Genomic DNA, 11747 nt, shown 5'->3' on the forward strand with positions numbered 1-11747 from the left:
GATGCTGGGAGGGATTGGGGGCAGGAGGAGAAGGGGACGACAGAGGATGAGATGGCTGGATGGCATCACCAGCTCGATGGACATGAATTTGGGTGAACTCTGGGAGCTGGTGATGGACAGGGAGGCCTGGCATGCTGCAATTCATGGGGTTGCAAAGAGTTGGACACAACTGAGCGACTGAACTGAACTGATGCATATAGTAAGTGCCCAATAAATGTTAGCAGTTTCCATCAGAATTCACTTTCACATTTGACAACTTTGCTGTTAAGATTGTGTGATGAACCAAGCCCTAATTCCTAAATGACGCTATTTGAGGAGAGTTTATTGAGCAGTGTTCCTGCAGGTACCACAGTGGGCTCCTGAAGGGACCCCAAGGAGGAATGAAGAAAGTATTTACTGTGTGTAGGAAGGAGGTGGGTGTACAGAGGATTCAAACTCCATCAAAACAAAATGGCAGTGCTTGTTGTTCAGTCACTGAGTCCTATCCGACTCTTTGCAACCCCATGGATTTCAGCACACCAGGCTTTCCTGTCTTACTATCTCCTGGAGTTTCCTCAAACTCATGTCCATTGAGTTGATGATGCCATCCAACCATCTCATCCTCTGTTGCTCCCTTCTCCACCTCCCCTCAATCTTTCCCAGCATCAGGGTCTTTTCCAGTGAGTCACTTCTTCGCATCAGGTGGCCAAGGTATTGAAGCTTCAGCTTCAGCATCAGTCTGTCCAATGAATATTCAGGACTGATTGCCTTTAGGATTGACTGGCTTGATCTTGCTGTGCCAAGTAAATTCCTGTTGCATGATGTGTATGATTTAGATGAACAGTCTTAAAAGCTGGGTAGGATTTTGATTTTTGGGAGGGTGAAAGAGGAGTGAGGGGGAGGGATTCTCCAGTAGGGGAGCTGCTTGAGCAGCTTGAGGCCTAAAGGGATGAAAGTGTGTGGTGTTTGTGGAGGAAAGGATGTCGGCCAGTGGCTCTGGAGCCTAGGCATGTAAGGACAAATAGGTGAATAAAGGGAAGATGTGTCTGTTGGCTTGGAAAGTGGTCTCTGATTCCTAAATATTATGAATATACTGAGAGGCCCTACTTTATTTTTTAGGCTGGATATTTTCAAGCTCTTGTTTCTCAAGGTGTATGGCTGTCGGCATTCACATGCCCAACGTATTTTCATATGACAAATGTGTATTGATGCCTTACTCATGCCAGGCACTGTTCTAAGTGCTAGGGAAAACGAGACATAATCCTGCCATCATGGAGAGTGATTTTCTGAAGAAATATAGGTGTGGGTCATTTAGTGCTGTATTAGAATGCAAATCCATGATAATCTGGTTATGATAGGAAGAGCCTAGTGCATAAAATCACCAATTATGCACAAACTGCCGCTTTAAATATTCTTGTCAGCAGATTACTGGTACACTGAAAATCCACACCAGCTCTTCTGGGTGTCTGGCTCCCAGCACTGACAACTGCTGCTCAGGTCTTTGAGGAGGGAAGTGATGTCATCTGAGAAGAAACCAGAGCATGCTAATATTAAGGCTAGTCTTGATTTCCCTGGTGGCCCAGGGGTTAAGCCTCTGTGCCTCCACTGCAGGGCGCACAGATTTGATTCCTGGTCCAGAAACTAAGATCTTGCACGCTGTGCTCTGCGGCTAAGGAAAAAAAAATGCTAGTCTTCCTGTGAGCACCATTATTCTGAGAATTCATGACAGCCTTTCCCTGGTTCTCCCCCGAGACTTCCTCCTTCTTATTTGGTCGTCACCACCTTTATAAAGGCCAAAGGCACAGCTCTTGTCAGCGCCAATCTACCACTGGCCTTTTCCTCTCATTCAATCTTAGCTCCCTCTATTTTATTTCCCATTCTCATTAATTATATTTGTCTGGACTGGCCCTGTCAGGTAGCACTCTGTGCGGTGATGGGAATGTTTTATTCTGCCCCATTCAATACTGTAGCCACTAGCCATACGTGACTGCTGACTGTTTGGAGTATGGCTCATGCTACTGAGGATTCAACATTTTAAAATTTAATTTAATTTTTTAAAATTAATTAACTTACATTTAAATAGTCTTAGGTAGCTAGCAGTAACATGTTAGACAGTATAGAAGTAGATGTTCATAAAAACTATCCAAGTCCACATTCTGTTTGGTTGACAATCATATTTCTGGAAAATTCTTACATTCGATTTTTCTAGTTTTCATGTACCTGGAATTCCTTTTTTGCAGCCAATCTATGATTTTTTTTTTTAATGAAAATTCTCACCTAGATCTAGGAGCAGGAAGGTGACATTACCTCTTGCTGTTTGTCTACACATGGCCTTCCAGCCATAGCAGCAGGCAGGAAAAAGATGCCATGTTGGGGGTACAGCTTTATGGTGGCTTTTTATTCTATTCTACCTCTTGTCAGTCTCTCACCAAGGAAAAGAACAGCATTTTTTTCTTCCTCTCTTTTTAAACAGGCTTCCTCAAGGTAAGAGTTGCAAGAGAGAAGAGATAGTCCTGTTGAGACAAAAAGGTACTCTGAAAAGTGATATGATTCCCCTTTACTGGCTCCTGCTGGTTGGGGGATGGGAGATGAAGGAGAGGGAGGGGTCATATATGACCTGACAGGTATCTCCATGAATGATGTCATTCATTCGTGAAGGATGCACAAGATAAGGAGTCTGTTAGCAGGGCTAGGGATATGTTGAACTCCATTTTGGATGCAATGAGTTTGAGGTCTTTGGGGTGAGATGTGCAGTTGGATGGAGAATGTATTTCTGCACCTCTGGAGAGTGATCTGTGCTGGAGATAAATGTCTGGGAGTCATTGGCATATGCTAATTAAAACCACAGGAAAGATATGGTGGCCCAGGCACAGTGTGGAGAGTGAGAGAAGGAAAGGCCAAGAGACAGCACATAGCCCTAAGCATCAGTATTCACATGAACCCATGAAGCATAGGAGCTTTGACCAAGGTAGGAGGAAACAGCCAAGAGAAGATCATCACCAAAGACAAAAAGAGAGACAGTTCCAAGAAAAAGAACATTTGACAATGTCATGTGTTGTGAAAGGTCTAGGTAAGGAAGGACTGAAAAGTAGCCATTAGATAAAGTCCCACGACATGGAAGGTAGAGACTCCAATGAAAAAGGGTGATGTGGCTTTGACAGATGGATGGAAGGCGAGCAAACAAGGCCTGCAAGAGGGGTCCACTTAGAATAAGTGTGGCTGTGAAGGGGCGGGAGCTGGAATGGCTGGAGCTGCGGTAGGGAGATGGCTGGAGAGGTGTTTGGATTTGGTTTTGTTTAGTTCTACAGGTAGGTTAGCGATGGTTGAGGGTCTGTAGAGAGGGGTTAAAGATGAGATGTGGGAATAGAGTGAGCAGATCATCCAGAGAGGGGCTCCTAAGAAGGGTACAGGTAGAGGGGGAGACAGCAACCTTAGGCAGGGGAAGGAGGGTGTCTTTCCATCTAAGATAGAAAGGACCAGTGTGGAAAGTTTATAGGCTAGTAGATAGTGAGAAAATCCTGAGTGCTGGTTTTGTTGAAACTAGTTTTATGTCTAAGATTCTCTGTATCCCTAAAGTGACCTTTATATTTGACCTAATAGAAATAGTAATATGCTCATCAAAAGAGTCCCCATCGGAATAGGCTGTGCTCCCAAAGTTGGTCCAGGGCTTTACGAAAGGGCCTGGCCTGCTGTCCTCTGCAGAAGGACTTCTTGGCAGCAGGCAGTATGCAGGCTCTCAAATCAAGGGGAGCTCTAGGTATCCCCCTTGAGTATGTTAAAAGCAGAAAATGAGCACAGTAACTGTTTTGGCTTTTCCTCTCTGCACTTTGTATTGCAAATGTGTGGTTTTAATTTTTAAAACTCTATGAAAACACCTCCCTGAGTTTCTAAGTCGTACCATATCATAGTATGCATGTGTGCTCAGTCATGCCCGACTTTTTGTGACCCTGTGGACTATATCCCACCAGGCTCCTTTCTCCATGGAATTTTTCAGGCAAGAATACTGGAGTGGGTTGCCATTTCCTCCTCCAGGGGATCTTCCCCACCCAGGGATCAAACCCATGTCTCCTGTAATCCTGCAGTTTCAGGTGGATTCTTTACCACTGAGCCAACGGCGAAACCCAAGTTTGAGTCTCTAAGGTGCAGAGCCCCGAAAGCTGTGAGCAAGACTTTGGATTGTACCAGTACTGCATCCAGAGGCCTGGTGTTAGCTGCACCTGCTTGTGTGCGATGGGGTTCCGTGGTGCCTGCCTGCCTGCCTGCTGTGGTGCACAGCTGAAACCTTCATTGTTTTTGCAGGTGCTAGAAAACACAGTTGCTTTAGGCGGATGGGGTGGGTTGGGGTCTGTGTGGCATCAGCTTCTGGGAAAATCTTGTTACACGAAATGAAAATCTGACTAAACATTAGAATACTTAATGATTTCTTAAAATAACATACCCCTTTCATTACATAAAAACAGGATGTATAAAATCCATACCCAGTTTTAAGCATAAACATTTCATTATGTGAATATTTTTCCAATATGAAACAGAGCAGCTGTTTCTCCAGATGCCAGATCAGCGCTCTGGAGGGAATAGTTGCTCAATCCAATACCACAGTGAGCTGGATATTGAAAAAAATGCTACAAGATGTATCTGGTCTAATCAGTAAGCCTCAGTGAACCAAAATACAAACACACAACACGGAATTAATGCAAGAATTTGGATTACATTCTAAACAAGGGAAATGTAATCGCTATGTTTTTGAGCTTATCATGTTCTAATTTTTATTATTTAAAACCTATTAAGGATCCATCGCAAGAAACCCTCTTTGTTTTTCCTACAATCAGTTGTCATTGTGGCAGCCAATTGTTTTGAGAGAGAAAGTACAACGTTATTATTTATGAGAAAGAGCTGACACATACAATCCATATATTTAGCTGACTCTAGTATGCCTGGGCCAGCATATTAAATCATATGCATAACTACTTGAAAGATAGATCCAGAAGGTTACAGGTAATTTTTATGCAGGAACCATCAGCCCTATACTGAAATGAAAAACTGCTCATAAAGTAGTCCATAACCTCTTGCCATTCTGCTCGAAGAGTGGTAAAATAAAGAGCAAGGGAAATTTATGGAAGGATTCCGTTGCTCTGGAATGAGTTACCTGATAATTATGTGGAATTAAAAAAAGTCTGCAAAAATTGGCAATTTACCTGGAAGAAACTTGTTAGAAAAAAAACTAGTTCTTTTTTTATTTTATTTTTTGCAAATAAAGCTACATCTCTGGAATATTCGTCTAAGATGTATATACTTAAAATGTTCAGTTATATTATCAAGTTTAAAATACTTTAACCTATTTCAGAGCATATAGGATTTCAGTAAAAATTTATACAGCCTATCCATGTAGGAAAAATACCAGGCAGTATGTAACAATTTTTATCTTTGATTGGTTGGATTTATAGGCATTGTTATGATTTTTCCTTTATTGATGAATATTAGCTCTGAGCGTGTACTGCTTCCATGATTACTAAAAGACAGCCCATCAAAAAAAAAAAACCAAACCAACCTGTTTCATACATTTTTATGGACAGTTCATGGAGACCATTCAGATGTTCTTGACTAAGGACTTTCTTTTGTTTTTCAAAGAACTGTCATTTGTCTTTTCATTATATTTATAAAGGAATTCTTTAATCTCTATAGTGTGATCCACTGCTTCTTTAACTCTTTGCCACTCATATTCCTTATCCTAAGATACCAGAGACCCAGTGCTGGTTCTGGGTAGGGCTTACTTAGCCTGAAGCTGCCCAGAGCCTACGCCTTCCACTTGCTTTTCTAGCCCAGCCAGTGTTGCTCTGTACTCACAGCTGCTGCGCTGGCCAATTCCTGGCCCACACCCCTCTGCTTATTACTGGATAATGAAGCCCAGCGACCATGCCAGGCAGCGTGGGAACATGGCTTTGGGTGACATTTGCTTCCTTGATTCTACACAATGTCTTACCACTGATGAATTATTATATAAATTCCAATTATATACTTATTTTGTTAGTGTAACATACCTTCTTAGAATAAATAAATGAGGACACATACTTATCGTTAAAGGGTTTCAAGCCACTAATTAGATTAGCTCTGTGAGTGCCTGGCAGAATGTAACTTGTGTGTTATCTTTGGCAAATGTGCTATCAACTATAAAACCCTTAATAGGAAATGTGACAGGAAGAAAAGAGCATGAGAGAAAATCATTGAGTTTTCAAAAGTAGCTTCCTGATAGAAATAGCTATAACAAACAAATGGTTCTTAATATTATCAAGGATATATAAATGCATAGCTATGTTAACCATATTTTGGAGGGGAAGTTCTAAAAATTGCACCCATCCACATTGACTCCTGGTGGCTCAGATAGTAAAGAATCTGCCTGCAGTGCAGGAGACCCAAGTTCAATCCCTGGGTCAGGAAGATCTCCTGGGGAAGGGAATGGCTACCCACTCCAGTATTGTTGCCTGGAGAATCCCATAGACAGAGGAGCCTGATGGGCTATAGTCCATGGGGTCTCAAGGAGTTAGATATGACTGAGCAACTCAGATTACCAACACACTGACTTATTAAGTTTTATTCCCAACCACCAATGCCCTAGCCCTTGAACGAGTGTCTCTTATTTATAGGAGGTGTATATGGTGCAGACAAAAGGTTGAGAACCACTGATAGTGATACAAGAATCTGGAGAATGTCGTGGCAACTAGTTGAGGATCTATTAATGGAGAGGGATGGAGACCAGTGGTTCCCTGGTGGCTCAGATAGTAAAGAATCCGCCTGCAATGTGGGAGACCTGGGTTTGATCCCTGGGTTAGGAAAATCCCCTGAAGGAGGGCATGGCAACCCACTCTAGTATTCTTGCCTGGAGAATCCCCATTGACAGAGAAGCCTGGTGGGCTACAGTCCATGGGGTTGAAAAGAGTCGGACACGACTGAGTGACTAAGCACAGGAGGCCCGTGGAGGATTTTTAAACATTGACAGTTTCAAATAAAAAGCTACAGAGATAACTCCAAATGCTGCTGTAAATATTATCAGAGGGAAAGGATGAGGCTGGATGGAGTTATAGCATGAACCCTTTCCCCAGTGATTGTTAAGTCAGAAAACATGCCCCCAAAGTCAATAATTAGTCTCACCAAAGAGAGTAAGGTGTTGCTCTTAAGAGAAGCAATGGGCTTGCTCCTGCCTCTTATGAACTTTATGAAATGGGCAAGAACTATTAATGAGAAGGCAGCAAAGTGCTTCTGTTAGTAGGTGCATTGAGTGTTCAGGTCACTAGGAATTCATTTAATAAATTACTACTCTAGCATAAGAAATTACTTCTTCATAGCTTGAAAAAGTGTTCCAATGGAGTAGCAATTTACTTCCTTCTTTTCAGGAGGAACAAACCCTATATACAGTATGAAGAACCTGCCATTTTTTGGTGTCATTTAAAGGATTTTTATTTTTGGTCTTAAACTATGGATTTGTAAAGAACTTTGATTTTCTTAAGTCCTAATACTATCTCAGTTTGAGAGAGGAAATATATACATATATTCACACCATGAATGCAGAAAACAGCTAGTGAAAAGTGAAAATTACGTGTTAAGAAAATCAAAGTTCTTTTAGTGGTAAGGACCACAAAAAGATAAGAGTTGTAGTTTAAGTGAAATTTTCTTGGGGCCTCATTCTGAACAATGTGGTCATGACAAAAAGAAATGGGTCAGATCAGAGAACGGGGTGGGAAGTGAATATTAGCTTGGAGCTGAGGTAGCAGTCATCCTTAAGGGTGGCCATCACAGGGCGCCATGATTAATTAAGGAATCTGCCAGTCATATGGGCCTGTATCGTGGCTTCAAAAGGGCAGAATGCCTAGATATTTACACAGGGATCATACACTCATATTCAGAGTGTTGTCACCGCTTCTCTTGGCAGCCTGGGACTTGTTGGCAAAACGTCTTCAATTATGGGCAAACTGCCTCGTTTCATATCATCACACACCAATTTGTTAGGATGTGTGTATTTGGAAAGCTTTGGAAACAGACGTATTTGACTTATTTTTTAAAGGGTGGGGAAAAATCCTTGTGTACATATATTTGAAAACACCCAATCTTCTGAAATTTCACTCATATAAATATTTAATAAGAATGCTTCTGCCTTTCGAAAGGGAAACAAACTAAAGGAGGGATATCTGTATTAATGTTGATGTTAGTACCTCTTTGGGTGTTTACAGAGAGATTGCTGAGTGGAGAGTCTAGAATATTTCTGCCTGAATATCCCCCCACATTTAAACTAATCAATAATACCATGGTTTTTCTCTAAATAAGTCCATACTGCCTAGGTTTTTCTTTTTATCATTTCCTCCATACTCTGTGAAAATAATAGGGGTTAAAGTTTTAGCCATTATAATTCATATTGCAATAATATAAAGATGTAAGTGATATAAAGATAAATATAAAGACACAGAAAGAATGGAAAAGGGCCTTGACAGCAAAAATAAAGGCCAATTAATAAAAGTCAAAATGAAAAAAAATTTAGCATCCTTCCTTTTTTTTTTTTTGCTCCTCACCTGCCTTTCTCTAATAGGCTGAAAGAAAAACAATCATGAGAAATAATAAAGAGTTATTAGCACATAAATGATGTATTCTGCTGCACCTCGTCTATGGTTTTATATGTTATTTTAAGCTTTGAAGAAAATAGCTGTTTTCCTGCGACGTTGATTGTAACATGAATGCCAATAAAATGAATGTTGTTTTCCTGTTAGATTTAGGGAGTTTGACAGTCTTTATTTGTGTGTGCTAACTGCTACTGCTAAGTCACGTCAGTCGTGTCCGACTCTGTGTGACCCCCATAGACGGCAGCCCACCAGGCTCCCCCGTCCCTGGGATTCTCCAGGCAAGAACACTGGAGTGTGCACTTGTTTAATTCTTGTCTTCTCTGCTAGACTGTAAGCTTTTAGCGATAGGGCCTGTAACTTCTTCACCATTCTGTTCCCATCACCTGCAACAACTATGCTGTTACTGTTCAGTCTCAAAGTCACGTCCAGCCTCTGTGGCCCCACGGACTGGAGCACGCCGGGTCTCCCTGTCCCTCACTATCTCCCGAAGTGTGCTTACGTTCATGTCCATTGAGTTGGTGGTGAAATTTAACCGTCTCATCCTCTGCCACCCTCTTTTCCTTTTGCCTTCAATCTTTCCCAGCATCAGGGTCCTTTCTAATGAGTCAGCTCTTCTCATCAGGTGGCCAAAGTACTGGAGATTCAGCCTCAGCGTCATTCCTTAAACAACTCTATTTCTTGCTAAAGATATTTTTTTAATGACTCTTGAAGACATGCTGTTCTGTAAAAGTATCATCAAGTATAATAAATCTAAAATCTTGTAAAATAAATGAATATAGATAGTTAGATATTCTCCACTCATGTCATGGTGAATTTACTAACACCAGCAGGCATGCACCTGTAAGCCCTTGAACTGACTGTGTGATAATTTTTTCTATTGCAGCTTTTTCCAGACTTGATGGGACTTCTCCGCTTCTGTGTTTTCCCTTCCACTGTCTAAAATGCTTTGCCCCTCTCAGCCTGCCAGAGCAATGACTTATTTTTGTTGTTTAGTCTCCTAGAACTTAGAACAGTCTTATGGACTCTGTGGGAGAGGGAGAGGGTGGGAAGATTTGGGAGAATGACATTGAAACATGTAAAATATCATGTAAGAAACAAGTTGCCAGTCCAGGTTCAATGCACGATACTGGATGCTTGGGGCTAGTGCACTGGGACGACCCAGAGGGATGGTATGGGGAGGGAGGAGGGAGGAGGGTTCGGGATGGGGAGCACATGTATACCTGTGGTGGATTCATTTCGATATTTGGCAAAACTAATACAATTATGTAAAGTTTGGAAATAAAATAAAATTAAAAAAAAAAAGAAGTATAATACCAAATAAAGTTGGACTGTGAGGACTCATTTGCTGGAAAGATAGTCTACAACCTGGAAACTTTCCATGTTTGAAGCTTTGCATTTTTCAAAACGAATGAAGATCTGTTTCCACTTTTAAAATTCTATTGATTTCTAACAGTGGTAGATACTTGCTACTATAGGATTTTTAAAATGGAAGCCAAGAAATTAAGGTGAAACAAGCAATAAAGTGAGTCAATAGGAAGATGAGAAGCAAAGGCTAGGGTAAAGTTGCTTTCAATTTATCTCATTTATTCTTGAGAATCATTTTTATGCTCATTAACAAGTCTTCCTAGGAGTCTGAAACATCTAATTTGTTTTCAAGTATTTTAGACAAATATATCATGTGAATGATATTTACCTGGTTTCAGGCAATTATTTCAGTTCCCTGAATAAAATTCATTTTCTTACTCTATGATATGATTTTGAAATACATTTTAGAGGACTACTAAAAAAAATCATCTGTTTGTCAACATAATTTATACTTTTGTTGCTCATAAGGATCACCTAACCTAGAGAAAGTGGTATGTGGGTTATTTTTCCTATGCATCTTTTTACTCACTTCAACTAATAAGGTGAATCGCATCAGAGTGCTTTTGGGTGATCACACCTCTTGGTTTATGCCTGTTGTCCGGGTATTATTATTAACAGCATCCATTTCACTTTCAAAAGTTTGGACAGTAACTTTTGTGGTTAGTCAGTCTGTAAGGCCTTTTAGAACAACTTCTTCATACTCTAAACATGTCCCTCTTTTCTCTAACTCTGCTTCTCAAACATCAAGCTTTTCTTCCTCATATATGCCACAGAGATAAATCTAGCGTGGCCATCATACCACCAGGACATAAAGGATTGGGAGCTGGAGACAGATGACCTAGTTTGAGAGCCCAGCTTGGCCATTTGCAGGGTACGTGACCTTGGGCCAGCCAGCCAGCCTGCCAAGCCCCAGCCTTCATTTGCACGTGGGATCACAGCAGCATTTCGTGGAAAGGTAGTTGCAGGCCTTGACTCGTGCCCAACTGCCTGAGTGCTCTGCCATAACATAAGACTACGAGAGCCTTAAATAAGACGACATATTTACAAGCTCTTAAAATAGAACCTGGCTCATGGAAAAATAAAAGTGTTAATTGCTCAATCATGTCCAACTCTTTGCGATTCCATGAAATGTAGCCTGTGAGGCTCTTTTGTCCATGGAATTCTCCAGGCAAGAATACTGGAATAGGTTGCCATTTCCTTCTCCAGGGGATCTTCCCGACCCAGGAATTGAACCCGGGCCTCCTGCCTTGCAGGCGGTGTCTTTACTGCCTGAGCCACCAGTACTAGGTATGTGATAGTAATTGTTTATAGTGCTCTGAGAGAATTAAATATGATATAAATGCAAGTGCCTAACACATAGTCAGCACTCAGTAAATGAGATCTAGTGGTATTACTGGACACTAACCTGATGTGTCTCTGGTTTTTCTCCCTCCCTAATTCCATCAAAAAAACATTCATCATAGATATTCTAAATATGTACATTCATGTATGTGTGTGTATGGGCCCAGAATAGGAGCTCTGAGCAGATATTGCTCTATATTCCCAAATAGATGGTTCAGTGCTGCCAACTACAGTTAAAAAATCTAGCAAAATGCCAACACATTTTGAATAAGATGCAAATGTGAAATTCACTTGCTCTTAGAGGGTGTATAAAGGCCTTGCTAAATTAGAAATGCAGAGAAGGGAGGGTTTATTGGTCCTGTTTATTTGAAGTCAGAGCCAGAATTGTGATGGTTTAATGCTCCCAAATATTTCTTTGGGTTTTTCCAGGAGAGAAAGATTGTATTTATCTCTTAA

This window comes from Bos grunniens, chromosome 9 (assembly GCF_055505025.1).
Source record: "Bos grunniens cultivar Pamir isolate PY7600 chromosome 9, Bosgru_T2T1.0, whole genome shotgun sequence".
NCBI classification, from domain to species: Eukaryota; Metazoa; Chordata; class Mammalia; order Artiodactyla; family Bovidae; genus Bos; species Bos grunniens.